Below are 20920 nucleotides of genomic sequence, written 5' to 3'. Positions count from 1 at the left end.
TAATTGAGGCGCCGAGAGTGGCAGTGAATACTGTGTTCTCAGGGATTATTTACCACAGTCTAGCTGCGAGAGTCTGTTTTGTGAAGGGAGATAATGTGAGTTAGGATATTGGGGAAAACCACTGATTGTCAAAAGTACTGTTGAATCTTTTATAAAACAAAGGAATAAACCTAAGCTCAGAGACCAAAATCCGAAATGGTTCCAAGTTTTGCTTTGGCTACAGGAGCTTGTCTGCAGCTCTAAATAAAACAAAATTAAACTTGAGTTCTGTATTTCTCAGTGTGTTGGTGAATAGTGCTTATTTGCTGCCAGATATTTAGTCAAGCTGAGTCCACCTGTAGAACGTCCAAAATGCTTTGGGAACTTTTCAGGCTGTATCCCCAACTGGCTAGTGAAACACTTTTCTCGAAAGTTTCGGAGGAGTTCCTGGATACCAAATCTAATGGCCCCTTCTAAACCAATTCTCCCTATTTTTACAGAGTTGAACACCCTCTTTTTGAAATTCTGTCCTCCTCATAGATGTAAACATATCAAGATGAGCTAGAAAAATATACAGCTGCAATTCAGAGCTTGGATGGTTTTGAAACTAGTTGGCTGATGACATTTTTAGAAATCTTTTTACAAAAACTGATAAATAAGAAGGCATAGCTCTCATTAAAATTATAGATTTGCTCTTCAATTTTAGCTCTACAGACCATTTGGAGTTTATTTTGTAATACGCTGTGAGGTATGCTTACAGTCATTTTTCTCTACATAGTCAATTTTCCTCATATGACTTAACAAATATGCTATCCTTTACTACTGATTTTTCTTACCAGCTCAAGTGCACACAAAATTCTCATACGTAAAAGGATTTGCTGAACAAATCTATTCTCAATTCAATTGGTTTATTTATCTTTTTCTGCGCTAATGCCAGGCTTTTTTTAATTAATATACCTTTGTAACGTCTTAATACAATAGCTTGGGTTTCTTCTTTTCAAAATTGCCTTACCTAATTGTGAGCCTTTGATCTTCAGTATATTTTCTAGAATCAGCTTTTCAAATTCTCTAGTAAAATCTTGCTAGAATTTTTATTAGGAATATTGAATAATCAATGTTTTTATTAATTTGGAGAGAATTGACAACAAAATGGTGTCTCTTTCCATTTATTTTGGGATCCTTTAAAGTTCTTTAATAGAGTTTTTAAAGTATGTGTGTGTGTGTGTGCATGTGCGTCTGAAAGTCTTATGCACTCTCTAAGTTAAATTCAAGATATTCACAGGAATGAAGTTTAATTTTCTATTATGTTTTCATTTGTTTTTACTGATGTAAACAGGTCTATGGAGTTTTAGGGTGATGTAATTCTTGGAAATTTGCTGAATTCTTATTAACATGAATTATTTTCTGTGCAGATTTTCTATGTAAGTGACCAGAGCATCTTCTAACAATAGTTTTTATCTCTTCACTTCTATCCTTATCTCTCTTGGTCCCTTTTTTTTCAAAGGTATTTTTATTTTTTGCACTGGCCAGAACCTCCAGCACCACCTTACCTATTTCAACTCCTAGTTCAAACATTACCTTTTGACCCATTTGTTTAAACTTGTAACTCCCACCCAATAACTTTCCCCATTTTTGTGTTATTTTTCTCCATAACGCTATTGCTTACCATTAGACTCAAATATACATAATTATTTTATTTATTCTCTACTTCTTCTGTTAGAATTTTAAGTTCCATGAGGACAGGATTTTTTTGTCTGTTTTCTTTCCGACTGCATCCCTGGTGCCTAGAAGAGCGCTTGGAGTATAGTGGGTGACAAACAAGTATCTGTTGAGTGAATAAATGTTGGAGCAGTGGTAGTGGATATTCTTTCCTATTCCTTAAATTTAAAAAAAATGTATCTAACATATGAAAATTTCTAGTAAACATAGCTTTTTATGTAAAAAATATTTTCTTCTAGTTCTAATGTTCTAGGAAGTTTATAATAAATAAAGGTTTAACTTTATCAAATGATTTTTCTGCATATATCACAAAAGAGGCCGCATAGAAGAGTGATTAAAAACTTGGACCTGGACTCTGGATCCAGATTACCTGTATTTGAATCTTAGCTTTGCTTCTAAGCAGAATGAACTTAACTGACCTAATTAACTTCCTTCAGTTTCTTCATCTTTAAAATGTGGATAATACTATCTACATTGTAAGATTATTACAGAAATTAAATTAGTTAATATGTGTAAAGCCCTAGACCAGTGTCTGGTGCAGTATGAATTCTTTAATAATATTGTTAAACAAATACTATAATAATCATGGATTTTTTTTCCTCCTTAATTCATTTTATGGAATTTTACTTTTCACGGTTCTTTTATTATGAAAATCTTTACATTTTAGAAAAATATCAAACTTGATCTCATTAAATCATCTTTTACTATTCTATTGGATTTAATTACATACAGTTGTATTTAGGATATTTGCAACGTCTTTAGAAATGAAATTAACATTTTTTTCTGCAGAGCTGAATTTTTAAAAATATGATACTGGTTTCATGAAATGAATTGGGTAGTTTTCAGTCCTTGTGTATTTTCTGAAACAACTCATGTAGGATACAGATCATCTATTTCTTGAATTTTTGGTAAAGCTTACTTACAGAACATTCTGGGCCTAGTTTTACTTGAAGGAGGAGAAGTAGTGAGAAAGTGCTTGAAAATGAAGGTTTCAAGAACTTTAATGCATATATAACCCATTTTGCTAAAAATCGATTATTTTGTAAATTATATCTAATTTTAATTCACTGTTGTGAGAAAACAATGTACATAAAGTTGATTCTTTTTTTTTCCTTCGGCTGCACTGCGTGGCTTGCAGAATCTTAGTTTCCCAACCAGGGATCCAACCCCCCACACCCTCAGCAGTGAAGGTGCAGAGTCCTAACCACTGGACCGCCAGGGAATTCCCAAAGTTGATTCTTTGTTTTCTATGGAGGCTCTGTTTTGGCTTAGTACGTACTCAATTTTAGGAATATTCACATGTGCTCTTTTATTCTATGTGTATTTGTGTTTATTGGCAATAAATTCTCTCTCCGTATCCCTTTGTATGTATAGTATGTGTGTATATATATATGTACAAATACATGTAGAAAAAATTTAAACCATTTTTAAAAATACCATTTTTAATCTCATATTTTTATGAGAGAAATTTTTTAATACATAGTGCAATCAATAATTTTAAAATCTAACATGAAAGTATTATCATTTGATGTTAAACTCATTTATATTTATTCGAAATACCATTCTATTAAGACACTTTTTCAACAAACACAAAAGGATTAATCTCCAAAATATACAAGCAGCTCGTGAAGCTCAATATCAAACAAGCAAATAACCCAATCCAAAAATGGGCGGAAGACCTAAGTAGACATTTCTCCAAAGAAGACATGCAGATGGCTAACAAACACATGAAAAAATGCTCAACATCACTAATCATTAGAGAAATGCAAGTCAAAGCCACAGTGAGGTATCATCACCTCACACCAGTGAGAATGGCCATCATCAAAAAATCTAGAAAAAACAAATGCTGGAGAGGGTGTGGAGAAAAGGGAACCCTCCTGCACTGTTGGTGGGAATGTAAACTGGTACAGCCACTATGGAAAACAGTATGGAGGTTCCTTAAAAAACTAAAAATAGAACTACCATATGACCCAGTAATCCCACTACTGGGTATATGGCTGAGAAAACCATAATCCAAAAAGAAACATGAACTATAACATTCACTGCAGCACTATTTACAATAGCCAGAACATGGAAGCAACCTAAATGCCCATCAACAGATGAATGGATAAAGAAGATATGGCGCATATATACAATGGAATATTACTCAGCCATAAAAAGGAATGAAATTGAGTTATTTGTAGTGAGGTGGATGGACCTAGAGTCTGTCATACAGAGCAAAGTAAGCCAGAAAGAGAAAAACAAATACTGTATGCTAACTCATGTACATGGAATCTAAAAAAATGGTACTGATGAACCCAGTGACAGGGCAAGAATGAAGATGCAGATGTAGAGAAAGGACTTGAGGACATGGGGTGGGGGGGTGCGAAGAGGAAGATGGGATGAAGTGAGAGAGTAGCATTGACATATATACACTACCAACTGTAAAATAGCTAGCTAGTGGGAAGCTGCTGCATAACACAGGGAGATCAACTCGATGATTGGTGATGACTTAAAGGGCTGGGATAGGGAGGGTGGGAGGGAGTCGTGGGAGGGAGGGGATATGGGGATATATGAATAAATACAGCTGATTCACTTTGTTGTACAGCAGAAACTGGCACAACAGTGTAAAGCAATCATACTCCAATACAGAGCTTAAAAAAAAAGTGTATGTGCACAAACACACAGTTTTTTCTTTATCTTTACTTCTTCTGTCCTAGTGTCTATCTGATATATGGAGATTTCTTCTACTGATTTAAAAGTTTATTTTCTATTTTTACTATTCTGGGGTTTTTTCAGATTTAGGCCTATATTTACCCAATAAATTCCTAAAACTTCTCAATATTGTATATTCCCGTTGATAACAACCTTATCACCCCGATCGCCCTTGTCCCTCTTCCTCTTCCAATATCCTTTGGAGTTTAGGTCCTAAAGTCTTTGTTTAGTACAGTTGACCATTGAACAACATGTGGATATAGTGGAGTCAACCATCTGTGCAGTTGAAGATCCAGATATAACTTACAGTCAGCACTCTGTATACGTGGTTCCTCTGTATCTTCAGTTCCGAACCCATGGATTCAACTAAGTGTGGACTGTGTAGTCCTGTAGTAGTTACTGTTTTAAAAAATCCTTATATAAGTGGAACTGAACAGTTCAAACCTGTGTTGTTCATGGATCAACTGTAATTACTTATTTATAATTACTAAATAAAATCTGATAAATTTTTTCTTGGACTTATTTCTTTTCCAGAAACTTCTTTTTTCTTTAGCTAAAGAATATTCCTGTAAGACTTTTTTCAAATGGGGATCTGTTTCCTAAACTTTCATCAAACTTTATATTATTTATACAATCATCTTTATTTCACCTCACATTCAAATGACAATTTGAGCTGCACACAAAATTTTAGATTGAAAGTTGCTTTCTTTCTGTACCTTGATAGTATTATTCCATTGCCATCTTTTATCTAATACTGTTCATAATTGGAGAAATCCAGCATAGTATCAGAGCACGTATAGATAAGATAAAATAGGAAGTATGTTCAGAGGACAGAACTGTATTCCCACAATCCCAAAGGAAGAATTCTTTGCAATAAATTATTCAACTACTGCCTGAAATGTTTTGCCCTTGAAAACAGGGGATCTGCATCTCAGTTCTTCAGATTCCTATTCTTAATATCTATAAGAATTTATATGTAAGTTATAATAACGTGTATACAGTTTTGTATATACTATTAGTAAAGAAAATAAAAAATAAATCACTCTTTCAATATTCCCTATTAATTGGTTCTCTTGCTTTGATCTAAGAAAATTCAGAATAAATATATAAATCAGAATACCCTTCACCAAGTTTTTATTCCAGGCTAATTTATTAACTAACCGTTTTTCTTCATCCTTGTGGCTGCAGATACTAAATGCTTACTTGCTACTTTAAAATAAATTTAATCAAGTACACAAACTTAAGTTTTATTTTTCAAAGATATTACCGGCAACTAGGTTGAAGTAGTTCATTTCGAAGATTTCTATAAAATGTTTATCTGTAGGTCCTTTGGTTTAGGATTATTTGAAGGAAAAAGTGACACTTTAATGTTTTATGTCACCTCTAAACACATCCAAAGTCTTCAAGAAATTTAAGTAGGACAAGTTTAAAAGTTACATAGAATACTAAGAATTTTTACATTCTAAATAAGATACTTTTTTATTTCTAGTAAGTTTATATAATTGTTCTGATTATCCAAAAATGATATAACTGGGAACTGATGCATTTAATGTAACACTGAACTTTAATTTCTAGGGTCATATACTTTTGTTTATGATAGTGGGAAATGGTACTGCTCAGCTTCCAGATGGCCCCAGTGATTTCCACCTACTGGTATTTATACTTCATGGAATCCCTCTCATTGAGTGTGGGTAGGACCTGTGACTTCTAACCAATAAAATATGGCAAAGGTGGTGGATCTCACTTTCATGGTTATATTGTATTATATAAAACTCTGTCATTATAGATTGGACCAGAGTTAATCCTAGCGGGCTTGAGGAAGTAAGTGGCTGTGTTGGAGAAGCCCACATAACAAGGAACTGTAGGCAGCATCTAGGACCCAAGGGCAGCCTCCAACTGACAGCCAGGGAAAAGCCAAGGAATGCCAGTCAGTCATTCATCCTCAAGAAGACAAATTCTGTCAGTAATCAGAGTGAGCTTGGAAACAGATTATTCCTTAGTTAAGCCTCCAGATGAGGCCAGTCAACACCTTGAAACTCTGAATAAAGGACTAGGACAAGCTGTGCCTGGACTCTGACCCATAGACACTGTGAGATAACAAATGTATGTTGTGTTAAGTTGCTAAGTTTGTGTTAATTTCTTAGACAGTGATAGAAAATACACATATGATAATGCGATAAATGGAGGAGACTAAAGTTTGAGGAATTTTAACTGTTTACTTTTTTTTTAACCTAGAGAATGCTAAACACAAAAGATATTCTTATGATCCAGTGAAATGAATATGATCATTGAAAATGTAGGCAACTCTGCAAACTGCTTATCCAAAATGAAAGGGAAATTAACTTTGTCTTAGGTGGGCCTCAAAATTGGAAGGCAGAGAAGGCTGTTCACACACAGATAAAGAAGGCTCTTGATCACTGGAATTTGATAAAAGCCACTTAAAATAAATCCATAGAACAGAGACTGATGTAACAGTAAATATTGGGGAGTGGGCTGGGGAAAGGCTTTACTGAGACTTTTTCAGTAAAAGTCAGCAAGTTGTAAATTATAAAATAAGTTAATTTTACTTTTAATAAAAATAAGATTATAATGTGTTAGTTCTAAGAATAAAATTAATCAAATGTTAGTGGATGGATTGGGCTTTTATTTTTTCTCATAATATGTTATAGAGGTATAGGATTTCCTACTTCATTTTTTATTTAAAAGCTAAATTAAACTATTTATTATTTTTAAAAGAATTCTTAGTTTTCATCAATTTTTGCCATGATCTTTTTAAATTCTTTGATGGTTAAGTCATTCTATTTTACTTACGTATTATTCACCAACTTTGTTTCTTTTCCTTTTCTTCAGTTATTAGCTGGTCTAGACGGATAGACTTTCATTTGTTATTGGGTTTGTTGTGATCTGAGCAGTTCTTTCATATCACTTTTATTGACTGCATGAAATATTGCATCTTTTACAATAGTCACCCTTTCACTTTGCAAAAGCTTTATATTATTTTCCATTGTATTACTGAATGTCTAACAATTTGCAAAACTACTCCCTGTCTCATGGCAAAGACATTGTAATATTAAACCACAAATGCGAAATCTGCAAGAGCAAGGATTTTGTCTGCTTTGTCCCTATAACAGTCTCTTCCAAGATTTTAAGTGCGAAAACCTCAATTTCTACTTTGAAATCTACTCTACTTTCTATTTCTAGCCTCATTCAGCCCACAATTTCCTATCCTTTCTAATTGTAGTCCTCTGGAAAAATATACATAAGTAAGTCCATGAGCTAGACTTTCTTGTAGTACCTACAGTTGAGGAGGGATTACTTGGTACCTTCTTAGAGTTTCAATCCATCTCATAGAGTGGTCTCTATGAAGCAAGAGAGAAGGAACAGCTTCAATACTTTATTTTTAGGTGCTAACTCATAAAACCAAGAATGTATGTATATATTTATTTGTTGTCTTCTCCTGGTTATAGGTCAGATTTACCACATCTATAACTCTAGCAACAAGAGAAATCAATATAATGTCCATGTTGAGAATGAAGTTATTCATCTTTCCTCTGCAATCTTCCCTTTTGTCCATTCCCACATTTGCTATCTTCTAGTATCTGACACCATGCCTGGCACAAAATAGCTTCTTAATAAAGAGTTGTTGAGTAAAATAATCAAATACTCTCAAGCAAGAAAACTAGTAATTATGTTTTAAAACACTGAATTATGTGTAAATATTAGTTGTAATAAATTTCTTCATGCCACCATGAATGAATACAAATATAGTTGTAAAAAAATGTCACCAAAGAGAGGAAGGATTCCAGGGAAAGTTTTGCACTTTACATTGTGTGTTGAAGGAGGTTAATGTGATATAACGCTGTGGGGTCCATTTGCAATTCAGCAAGCAAGTGACAGGCATATACACGGAATCAATGATTTTTTTTTTTTTTTAAATAAGGGCATGAATAGACATGATTTTCTAATGATCAAGTATGAGCAATGGTAAGGCAAACTTGATTACCACTGGCTCTGGGAAAAATCCAAGGCTTCCTAGTAGATAAACTTATGGTGTATATAGTTCATTAGTTTCACTGATTAGAACACAGCAAGGCCCCAATCAGAAGCTGGATTCCTGTGGCGATCAAATTATCTTCACTCTTTACCATGGCCAGCTCTTAACTCTGAGCAGCAAATCTGAGTTGTTGGTCTCAAGATGATCTGAATGAGAAGAGGGTGCAGTTTTAAACTTGTCGAATCAATCACAGCTGTAATAATTGTCATTCTGAGCTATGAAGACTTTTCTGCAATTATAACTAATCCTAAAGAACAAAACAAAACATTAAATAATCTTTTAAGTAAGGTACTAGGGTAGGATTTTTCTTTGTTACCATTAAGCTGAAAATACATTCACCAGAGCAAAGTGATATCTTTGTTAAAATCTAATTCTAACCCATTAGATTTGCTGTTAGGGTAAGTAAAATAGACTCAGTTGTTGTATACAAAACGAAAATGGAAGCTACATTATTGACTATAAGGCAAAATAAGGAATAATTTAGATGAATAAATTGGATCCCAAACCCAATTTATACAGAAAATTTCAATCCAGGAAAAGAGTTACAGTATAATGAGTCTTTTTCTCTTTTGCTTTCATGTAACATTGTAATAATAATGACGTGTGTTTCCTTTGTTTTTGTTCTTGTTGTTGCTGTTGTTTTTTTCTTTTGTTTTTAGCTAAACTGCAACTGGATTATTCTCATCAAGTAATAGGAAAATGTTAAATTCTAGTCATTTTATTCAGAAAGAAGAACATCGCTTGTTGCCATTGAAAGTTTAATATGTTACAAATTTAGTATCACTAAGCCAAGAAAAAGCAATAATCTGGCCAAGTATTTGCCATTATGAGACTACTACTATTCTCTTTTCCTAGAATATTGACAGGGACAATAAAAATTATTAAACTTTATGACAAATATAAAGAACATAGAGCAACTTAATTCATTTCAAGAAATTTTGAGTATAAAAAATTAGAAAGGCAAAGGAAAAAATATAATAAAATGTTAGAATAAAATTAAACTTTTAGAATAAAATAGTTTAAAAAATACTTATTGAAATGTAAAGGTTTACCATTATATCACCAACTGTTGCATATTATATTTAAATACTGAATGTTTACAATAAAATATCTGATCATTAATTGAACTATTTTTTACATAAATGTTTTGTTATAAATGGGTGTGAGCTAAAATTTCTATTATTTCTGTTAAGAAACGAGTTTCGTTTGAAGTTGGCAAATGTGTAACAGTCCCAGTAGAGCCTATTACATTTTTTTTTCTGGTCTACAATCATTCATTGCTTTTAGTTTTTAATGTCCCTTTAGTCTCTGTAATCTAGAATGGGGCTTCATTCTTTCTTTGTCTTTCATGGCTTGATATTTTTGAAGCGTATAGGTCACTTATTTTGTATACTGCTCCTCATTTTGGGTGTGTCTGATGTTTTCTCATGATTAGAGTCAGTTTATGCATTTCTAGCAGGGGTATGGACATAAGTGATGTCATACCCTCCTCAGTGCATCATATCAGGAGACCTATAACTGGAAACATTTTAAAAACTATTCCACCATCTCAATGAATAAGCTAGTTTCTCTTTTTCTATGAATGTTTCCATAATTTTGTCCTACTTGTAATTACAGAATGATATAATTTTTTATTCTGCTTCCTTTCCCAACATTATAGCATGTTTATGTCTCTGTAGAACTTTATAATTTTATAATTATAATGTTCACATAATAATTGCCTAATAAGCTGCTAAGTTGACGTGCCATAAGGTACTTTAACAGGTTGTCTGTTTATTGGGCCTTCAGGTTGTTTCAAATGCTTCACTATATTTTTTTTATTAAGTGAATAAAAACCATATATGTTATGCTACTGATGAAGCTATTAGGTTCAAATGGACAAAAAATTATGACAAAACATTATGCTAAGATAAGTGAAATTCTCTATTTTTCAGCAATAGTCCCCCTTTCCTCAACCAACAGATAACAAATGGGAGCTTTGCAACAAGTGGGATCTGGCAGGGAATAAGGGTGGGACTGACATGCATTCATTCCCAATCCTAGAAAATAATTGTAAATGTAGGCTGTGTCATTTTTCTTGATGGACTAGCTTTGTATGTAAATGTGCTTGGGGGAAAATGTAATTTAAGTTGGCTTAAATATGCTTAAAATTATTATTTTTTTAAAAAGAACTAACTCATTATGGAAAGCTTAAATATATAGCTGGGAATTTTACTCATGCTTTCTCTGACTTTTTCACTTGTAAAGAAGATATCTAAGAGAAGTCTGCATACTTACACAATGGAGAGAGAACAATGTTTTACATAAGGCAATTATTGTGAATGCAACCAGAATGCTGTTAGGTGAGCTGAAATAGTGTGTTGGTGGTCTGTACTGAAGCCTTACAATATGAGATTTTCCATTAGTGCCAGCAGTGGGCCATGTGGACGATTTCAGAAATTAAAACTTGAATCAGAATGCCAAGCATCTTAACACAATGCCAGACTCCCCAGACAGAAAGTTGGAGGGAAAGAAGAAAGGAAGAGAGGAGGAGGCTACTGGTGACCTCTTCTTAAGCTACTTAGTTGCTTAGGTTCACAGCAATTAATTGACTGCATTTCCAAAACTTGTCCAACCACCAGCTTACAAAAGAGCCTATCGGAGAATCATCTGCTGAGTGGGAGGGAAAGAATTCATGTAGCTCTTGCTGGTTATATCCCTGCTTAATTTGACTCTTCCCTGTATCTAGTCAACTCATAATTATCTGCTCTAATGGGTCTCAGAGGGAGGGGTGGGAATGGGTAGCTGTGACACAGTTCATACTAAATAGCAAAGACTGCAAAATATTTTCTCTTAGGCTTTTGCATGTATCATATGCTGAAGAAGGAAGGATGTTTATCTTTCTCATTATGTGTTGCTTAGACTAATTTTCTTTTTAATTCCCATGTCAATGAAAAAGCTATTTCACATTACGTGGATAGTAGGAGAAAACAGCCTAGGTTTTAAAATCTTCAAGATAAAATTCATGAAATTGGTAAACTGCAAATCTGAAACATGTTTTTCTGAAAATGTGGCCTCTCCGGGGTTCCCGTGCCTCAGTTCAAGCCTTCGTTACCTCTTCACCAGACTCCCCATCACTGCCTTCTTTTCAGTCTTCCTCCTCTTCAACACTGCAGCCAAAAGGGAGCACCGTGGCTGTGGAAGGGAGTGGTGCTGAGGGAACGTCACTGTCCCGACTCACCCATAGTTCAGGTGCTGGGGTTGGTGGGAAGGCTTCCCTTGCTCATCACCACTAATTCCTCAAGGATCCCATACTCTGTATCCAAGAGCCTGTGAGTATTTTAACCTCTTGAAAGAAACAGTCCAGATAACGCAGTGGAAATGGCAAATTTTGGCTCCAGTGAGCCACAGACAGGTAGATCCAGGTAACCACCATGCCCGTGGATGGCCTTCCTAAGAGCAACGGGAACAGGCAACACGGTTTCTCAACACGGGGGGGCTGGCTGCTCAGTACCTGGGGTGGATGTTCCCAGGCTCCGTCTTCACTTACTGGAACTGGAGACAGCTGTGCCGATTCTCTGCTCCAGCTCCACGCGTCTGCATGGGGCCACCCACCCCCCCAGCCTTCCCACCCCCATCCCAATAACCACCCTATACCCGTGATCAGGCACCCGAACAATCACCTCTGCAACCGCCCCGTTCCCACAATCGGGCGCCTCGCGGGCCCTGCCCTCCTCCAAAATAGTAATCCATCCAAGTCTTCTCTCCTAGGGTAACTCACCTCAGCGGAAGTGACTCTTGTTCTGTGCTCCTGCTCTTCCTCCAGTTTAAAGTTTTAAAATAAACTTTTGTCCTTGCTTTAATAAGGTCCTGCTGTTGATTGTCAAGAATCTTATCTTCTTTCCATAAAATACATCTTTTGCAAAGGAACTTGTTTTGTCTTTCAAAAGTATTCCTGGGAAGGGCTGGTGAGCTTCCAAAAGCTATTTTGGAGAAAAAGAAATGCAAAATTTTACTTTTTTGTCTCTTTGCATTTTCGGTATACCAACCCAAGCTCTCCTCTGGTAGGCAATTAGCTTTCATTCATCATCTAGTAGATAGGACGTCACTTACAAGAAAGTTTAGAAAGAAAAGCATGGGTATAAATATGTAATCTGTTATTTCAGTAGAGGGATTGTTCTAAAGCAGATCTCTCTATGGTATTCCCCTGTTTAAAACCCTCTGGTGACCTAACACTCATGGCATTAAAACTACATGTCTTAAAGCTGCAAAACTTCTGACTGACCTTTCTAGTTTCGTTTGTGTCACTCCCCTACTAGGCCAAACACAAAAATCTATTTTCCGTTCTCCAAAGGTGTCATGTGTTCAAGTTAATGTACTTTTAGGATAGTGTCACCTTTGAAAGAATATGGGCTTGTAGTCTGAATGTAGACTCCAGGCCCACATCCACCAACACATTTTTAGGGGGTCAAGCATCTAAAACTTTATTATCCTTGAAAAAGGCAAAACTGAATGCTATTACTCACCCTGACTTTTTGGTCTATTTCTTTATGAATTCAAAAAAGACGAGGCTGTCCCTGAAAATAGTATAATACGAAAGTGCTGGCCAAACGTTTCTAAGAATGTAGAATTCCATGGGCTTGTAGTCCTGATTATAATTAACATGGATGAGAAGGGTTCCTACAGTTCTCTTCTCCATGACCCTTCCAAAGGGAAGATAATTTTTATTACAGATAAATGCATCTTTTTCTTTTTGTTTTTCTTTTATTTATTAATTGACCTACAACATTATATTAGGTTCAGGTTACTACAAAGTGATGTAATAGTTTTATACATCACAAAATGATTAACACGACACTCTAGGTCCACCCGATTGTTGAAAATGTCCAGATTCCTTTTTCTAATGGTGGCTGAGTAATATTTCTTCCTTTTATCCCTCACATATTAGAAAATCCTGTTGGCTTCTCTCCAAACTATATTCAAAATTGACCACATCTCCACCCTCCAGCCCCTGGGACCCCAGCAAAGCCCCCTAAATGAGCTCCTTTTCACTCCATTGCCACTTTAAGGTCTTCCTCACAAAGGAGTCAGAGTGATCCAGTGACAATGTGTTACATTACATCATTTGTCACCGAGCACCCTTTAATAGCTTCCTCCCATCACACTATAAATCAAATAAAATCAAATCCCGTGCTGTAACTCATCCTACAAGGAGCTACCTAAGCTGTCCTGCCACCTCTTCCATCTCACCGTCTACTTCATTTCCTGCCACTCCCCCCTGCTCATAGGACTCCAGCATCAGACCAACCACTTTATTTTTCCTCAAAACACCAAGCCTTGCCATGGGCCATTTTCAATTGTCTAGAATCTTCCTCCAAAACTTCTTATACAATAGGATTTACTTATTTGTCATGCTCATTGCTCATTTTTTATTTCCCATCTGTAGAATGTAAGCTCCCCAAGAGCAGAGTTCTTTGGTTTATTTACTTAGTTATCATAAGTAGCTTGCTAAATAGCTTGACACATTTTTGGTGCTTCTTAAGGATTGGTAGTTGAATGAAAAAATATTGGCTATTATCGTTGATACTACCAATAACACAAGCTACACTTATCTCTACTCACATACACAACAGTCACACAGCTCCATTTCTTTTCAGCATCAAACAAAGGACACCCATCATAGATTTAACATTTTTGAATATAAATCTTATAAGGTAAGAATGGAAGACAAAATGATAAAGTTAATTACTTTTGTACTGGGTTAGTCAGTCAGGCTTATGTAGTTAAGGCTTCTCAAAAATTTTCTCCTTTTCTAATAAATGGTGAACTCTAATATTTACATTTCAGGCTTTGTTTCCACTATAATCCAACTGAATATTTATCATCAGTATTCAGTGCATGTTCTATAGAAAAGTAATAAAAAATGCCTGCTTAGACATTTCAGAAAGCCATTTTTATACGACTAAAATTACAAGCTCTTGGGGGCTCAATGAAATGAGTGTCATTTTATCTATCACTGGTCCAAACAGGGCCAGTTTGCTACATGGAGTCTTTGCTCACTCTCCTGAGGCATTCTGGTTTGGCATTTTTCATTTGGAATATTCAGATGAGCCCATCTGAGACCATGTAGGTTACATTTCTGATTATTAAACGGCAAGCAAAGTAAGCACAAGAATTGACAGCATGGGGACCCTTTAATGATAATTCCTGCTCATGTTAGCCATGGTTTTCCCATCACTGCAACAATCTTCAACTGCGTAATCAGTTAGAATTTAATTCAGTTCAGGATTAATCTCAAAGTCTGAGCATTTCTCCAGTGTAACACTGCTGAGGATTAGCCAAAGCTGGATTCTAAGTTCAGAGATCAGGAGCAACAGAGGAGAGAGAGGGAGGATGAGAAAGGACTGCCAAAGTAAAGGCTGGCTCACGTGGGTATGTCTGCTTTATCCCCTTCACGTCTATAAAATTCTGGAAGACCAGTTTATTTTGGAAAATTAATCTTTAGTATGCATCACATTTTGCCAAAACATGGTTTATATAAAAATGTCTATACCAAAGTTGCCACGGTGTACATTATAAGTCCGTATATATTATATAAGGCGAGAAATAAAATCAGCTTCTTATTTCTTCCCTTGGGCAGATTCCAACAACCACCCCGCTGAGCAAGAGGCAATTTGATCTCTGCTTTGTTTTGCTCCTTTTGGAAGCAGTGAAATTTGTATGATTAAGACTTAGAGAAGCCCTCAGGTGGTCATGTGCTAAAGTACTTTAAGCACCACTGTTCTACATTAGTTATTCCTATGGGCTTTGTTTCCTTAAGTGGGAAGCCATCCTTAATATAAAGCAGAGAAAAGCATCAAGGTAACCTGCTCACCTTGGTTGAAAGACACTTGGTTGAAAGAACCTAAGCCCTGGATTATGTTGCTTGGGTTCAAATTCCAACTCTGCCACTGACTAACTAGACAAGATTGGGTATGTTACTTAACCTTTCTCTGTCTCTAGATTTTCTCTGTAAGGATAATAATAATGCCTTCCTTAAAGGATGTCTTAGGATTCAACTTAAAAGTACTGTAGTAGTCTGCTTAGGCTGCCACAACAAAATAATACAGACCAGTAGCTTAAACAACAGACACTTATTTTCTCACAGTTTTGGAGTCTGGAAGTCTAAGGTCAATGTGCTAGCACAGCTGGTTTCCGGGGAGGACTTTCTTCCTGGTTTGTAGACAGCAGCCTTCTTGCTGTGACCTCATCTGCCTCTTCTCTGTGCACACACACTCCTGGGGTGACTTCCACTTCTTAGAAGGACACCAGTCTTACTGACCTAGGGCTTCATTCTTGCGAGCTCATTTGACCTTAATTACTTCCTTAGTGGCCCTGCTCCACATACAGTCACAGGGGGGGTTTAGGGCTTCAACATGTGAATTTTTGGAGGACACAATTCAGTCCAGAGCAACTACAAATACAGTGCCTGGCACGTAGTAATTTCACAATAAATACCAGCTCTTATTATGTGATACACTTTTACTCTTCTCTCAGATGTGTGTATGAGGCCTACTTTCAACATTTATCACTTTGGCTGGTTAAAAATCCAGTTTATAAGTAGAGGCAAATTCACATGAGTAATCCCCAATGAATGCACTGATTTAAAATGACAATGTAGTTGTGTTTCTAGTGGGATGATCTGAATGCAGACATATACATCTTACCCATTAATTTATGTAAACTTATGTAATTTTGTAAAAGGCACTTGACTGTAATCTTGCACGGTACGTCATTGCTCAGTGCCAGCAGACTATGGTCCGTGGGCCAATGCTAATCTGTGGCTTGCTTTTACACATCATGTGAGCTAAGGATGTTTTTTACATTTTTAAAGTGTGGCAAAACACACACAAACAAAAAAGAAGAAGATGTGACTGACACTTTATGTGGTTCACAAAGTTGAAAATACTTACTATCTGGCCCTTTACTGAAAGAGGTCACTGCCTCTGCTACATAGAAGGTGTTTAATTTGAGCCCTTCAAATACATCCATTTCTTGTCATGTAAACACCTCAGCTTTTGTCTGTCCTGAGCAATGGTCTACCTGTTACCCTCAACATTTTCTCTTTATCTTCTTTATGTTGGGGAGAAGTAGATCTACAGTCTCTGGCCTGTCTCACCAAATTCTGTAACATGTACTAAGTATAATTTCACCTTTTCTTGGTTCCTGGGACTCACTGACAACCTCAGAAGTGAGTAAGGATCATGGTGTTTTTGAGCTGCTTTTTCTACTATTCCTCTGATGGTCAGGCTGGATCTTTCATTTCTTGCTGTTGTTCTGTGCATCTTTAAAAACTCCTCTCTTCTGCTTTCCATCTCCCATGGGCTGGGAAAAGAAGGAGAAAAAAAATCACTATTGAAGAATACTTTGTATCTATCAAGTTGCATTAGATTCTTCTCATATGTTAGGTTCTTTTTTTTTATTTTTATTTTTATTTTTTTTTGGGGGGTACACCAGGTTCAATCATCTGTTTTTATACACATATCCCCGTATTCCCTCCCTTCCTTGACTCCCCCACCTCGAGTCCCCCCCCCACCGCCCCAGTCCTCTAAGGCATCTTCCATCCTCGAGTTGGACTCCCTTTGTTATACAACAACTTCCCACTGACTATTTTACAGTTGGTAGTATATATATGTCTGTGCTACTCTCTCGCTTCGTCTCAGTTTCCCCTTCACCCCCCGCCCCCTCCCACACCTCGAGTTCTCCAGTCCATTCTCTGTATCTGCATCCTTATTCTTGTCACTGAGTTCATCAGTACCATTTTTAGATTCCGTATATGTGAGTTAGCATACAATATTTGTCCTGAGTAAATACAATATTTACTCAGCTATAAAAAGGGATGAGATGGAGCTATATGTAATGAGGTGGATAGAACTACAATCTGTCATACATAGTGAAGTAAGTCAGAAAGAGAAGGACAAATATGTTAGGTTCTTAATTCTCATAACATAACTTTAAGGTTAAATGCCATTACAGATGAAGAAAATGAGCCTCATTCAGCCTTAGAAGGGTTAATTTACTTGACTTCAATTCCCAGTCCTTCTGGCTCCAAAATTCAAGTCCCGTCTTCAAAGAAACCAAAAAACCTGGCTGACTTGAACTGTAAGTAGCATAAGGGTAAACAGACTAGAATGATGCTTTCATAAATAAAGTGCCTAGTGCTGCAGTGTCCTGAGACGTCTGCTTTGTTTTCCTCTCCATTTACTTCAGTTGTCTGACAAACAACTTCCAAATTAGTGAGGTATTGCAAGAACACTTCCCTTGTTCAAATATATCCTTGGAGACCATTCATTCAATACACTCATTCAAAGGTAAATATTGAGAAAGTATGTGAACTTATGACCCTAGAGATGGTCCAAAAATGAGTATGGTTGTGGAACTACGGCCCATTTATAATGTTATACACATACCTCTCTCTATAGACGTGTGTGTGTGTGTGTGAATACACACATATATACATATGCACACACCCCATTTATTCAGGCACGCACCTTGGAGACCCAACTAGAACATTTCTGCTCACTTCTGCCTTTTCTGCGAGGCAGGTTTTAAGTTAAACTCCTGGGATGCATCTGATGTCCACTCTTCCTCCAAGCCTCCTGAAAAAGGTAGGTTCTTGTACAAAATTCTGTCTGCCTGAAACAAACAGGAGAAACTGAATTATTAAGATGTTGATACATGCTTACTGAGAAAGCAGAAACCCAAAGTATAGGATTTAATACATTATTTTGGAGATCTTTTTATTTGTTTTTAAAGATTTATTTTATTATTTATTTATTTATTTTGGCTGCATTGGGTCTTGGTTGCTGCGCTTGGGCTTTCTCTAGTTGTGGCGAGTGGGGCTACTCTTTGTTGCAGTGTGAAGGCTTCTGATTGCGGTGGCTTCTCTTGTTGTGGAGCACTGGCTCTAGGCTCGTGGGCTTCAGTAGTTGTGGCTTGCAGGCTCTAGAGCACAGGCTCACTAGCTGTGGCCCACGGGCTTAGTTGCTCTGCGACAGTGTGGGACCTTCCCAGCCCAGGGATCAAACCTGTGTCCCCTGAATTGGCAGGCGGATTCTTAACCACTGTGCCACCAGGGAAGCCCTGGAGATCTTTTTAATTACCTAATACCAGACTCTCTAATTGGCTAAATTTTTAAATTTCTATATCATTTACATAAATGCTATATATGACTGTGTGTGCACAATAATGAATATCTGAATAAAAAGGGAAAGAGCACTGTCAGTTCCATGCCAAATTAGCCACGAGGTTTAGCTTCAGACAGAAGCTCACAATCTCCCCAGAGCAGGGAGGAAATTCTGGACTTTAAGGTATTAGAAATCTAAGGCAACTGTAATGGCACACAATTTTTTTCCCCAAAGTTTTGGAAAAGCAGCTCACAATTGAAAGTATTTGAAAAGATATTTATTGAGATGGAAATTTACTTTAGTTCTCTTCCCATATTTCTTTCCCGATGACAAGCAGGTGGGTCTCACTGTTCTCTCTTGTCACAGGGAAGGTTTGGATTCCAGATAGAAAACAGAAGGTGGTTAAAATAACTCCTTTCCTGGAATTTGGGTTTCAAAATCCTGAGCTCTTATATACAGTGCTTTGCTAAGGAGAGCAAGTGGGATGGGGCGGGGTGGGGGGGGGGGCGGATAGTCTGAACAGCTAAGAGGAAAGAGAGAAGATTCTCTTACAGAGAGGCATAAAAGTTGCTGGATTCCCCAAACAACAGTGACCTCGGCCTCACCCCAAGGAGGTAGAAGAGAAAGGTGGAAAGACTTCATAGAGCAATGGCTGCATGTCCTCCAAAGGAGGATGAACTCCAGGGACTGTGTCTTGGAGCATCAAGAAAGTTCCTAAATTGGCTACATGAAAGTTCCCACTGATTAGATTAAGAGGATACTGGGTATCACATCCCCATGGTGACCTAAAGATAAGAGAGTCATTTCCCCAGTTTATAGATACCATAAGACATGCTCATATTCTTGTGGAACCTGGAGAAGGAGAGAGGCTCCCAGGAATAACTGAGATGGAGTTTCAAAGGCAAATTTATTTTGAATTAAAAACTATAAGGAACTATGGTCTAACTTCTGTTGCTGGGTGTGCAGACAAAAGTTTCACACAAGTACATCCCCAGAGAGAATTCTCCCCACACATTCAAATCACAGGGCTCTTCCAACCTCTCCAGGGGCTTGTGCTGCGGTGAACTGGGGCCACCATCATTTATGCCAAGAAGGGCACTGCTGCCTGAGCAGTGCAGTTCACGTCTAAGAGCGGCCCCAGGTCTGCAGTGATCTCCTCTGCCTGGAATGACGAAACACCGCCTTCTCCTCGGTGTCTTCCGCCTTCCCCGTTACAACCTCAGCGTGACTGCAAAGGGACCCTTCAGTATTGTTATCAGCCCTTAACTCTAAGTCAACACACAAAACATTTTCTGGCTTTTCCTGATCCTTGTCATAACATGTGCAAATATCTGTTCTAGTGTCTGGCTCACTAGACACCCTAAAATATTACCTTACAGATCGTTATGCTCTTATCTACAAGCTCTTATTTTCCTAGAAAATACTTCCATGTGCTAAACTGGGAGAGTCCATGTTCTACAAGATCCATCATGATCCAAACTGGCCAGTTATAATTCTCTTTCCTCTGGTCACAATTAATTGGTGTATGAATGGATATGTGACCCAAACCAAGCCAATTAGAAATCCTTTCTCTCTCTCTCTCTCTCTCTGTGTGTGTGTGTGTGTGTGTGTGTGTATTTTACTGACACTGAAAGATCCATTCCTCTTTTAATTTGGGAAGCTATTAGCGGTCATAAGACCAAGTCTCTGTTGTAAGAAAAAAGCTACTTTCATTTGCAAGAGACTGAAGCAGAGGCAAGAGGTGGGGGATGTCCTAGCCTAATTTTATCCCCTTCCTTCTAATTTTTAATAAACATATTCTTTGGATTCCATGAGACAATGAAGTATTTCAGGTTGTGTTTCTGGCATTTGGAACCTTAGGATTTTTTTTTTTTTTTTTTTTTTTATTTTATTTTTTTGGGGGGTACACCAGGTTCAATCAACTGTTTTTATACACATATCCCCATATTCCCTCCCTTGGAACCTTAGGATTTTTGATTCTTCCCTTTTTTACTCCTCAGTTTTATTCCTGTCCTAGGATAAAATCCTAAAGAAATTAGACTCAGCAAAGAAAGTGGTTCTTAGAAGTGAGTTGCAGAAAATTTGGGGCTGGGGGTGCTGCTGAGAAAGGTAGCCCAGGGCAGCCTTCAGGTCCCTGAGAGACAGGACCATGGAAAGAAGAGGAGTCCTGAAAGACGTATCCACAGAGATAAGAGTCAGAGGACCTCAGAATTCTGCCTGAGGCACTCATGCTCTGCTGCAGGGAGAGTAAGATAGTCCTGGCTTTTGTTTCCACCTGTTATTTAAAAGACCAGGAGAAGCCAGAAAATGTTTTGTGTGTTGACTTAGA

The 20920-nt window shown here is 37.0% G+C and overlaps 1 long non-coding RNA gene across 1 annotated transcript in view; it reads right to left on the bottom strand.

Moving 5' to 3' along the window:
- Window positions 1–12212: 12212 nt before the first annotated feature.
- Window positions 12213–20920, bottom strand: part of LOC130830297 (uncharacterized) — a 32603-nt gene continuing 23895 nt past the window's right edge. The window contains exons 2-4 of the long non-coding RNA XR_009047775.1: window positions 17956–18100; window positions 16618–16789; window positions 12213–12408 (exon numbers count right to left, since the gene is read on the bottom strand). This is a non-coding gene — a long non-coding RNA (uncharacterized LOC130830297). The remainder of the gene's footprint in view (window positions 12409–16617; window positions 16790–17955; window positions 18101–20920) is intronic.

The sequence above is a fragment of the Hippopotamus amphibius genome, chromosome 10 (genome assembly GCF_030028045.1).
Source record: "Hippopotamus amphibius kiboko isolate mHipAmp2 chromosome 10, mHipAmp2.hap2, whole genome shotgun sequence".
In the NCBI taxonomy this organism is placed as follows: domain Eukaryota; kingdom Metazoa; phylum Chordata; class Mammalia; order Artiodactyla; family Hippopotamidae; genus Hippopotamus; species Hippopotamus amphibius.
Note: the sequence above shows the minus strand (reverse complement) of the source record. Positions and strands in the feature narration are given on the sequence as shown.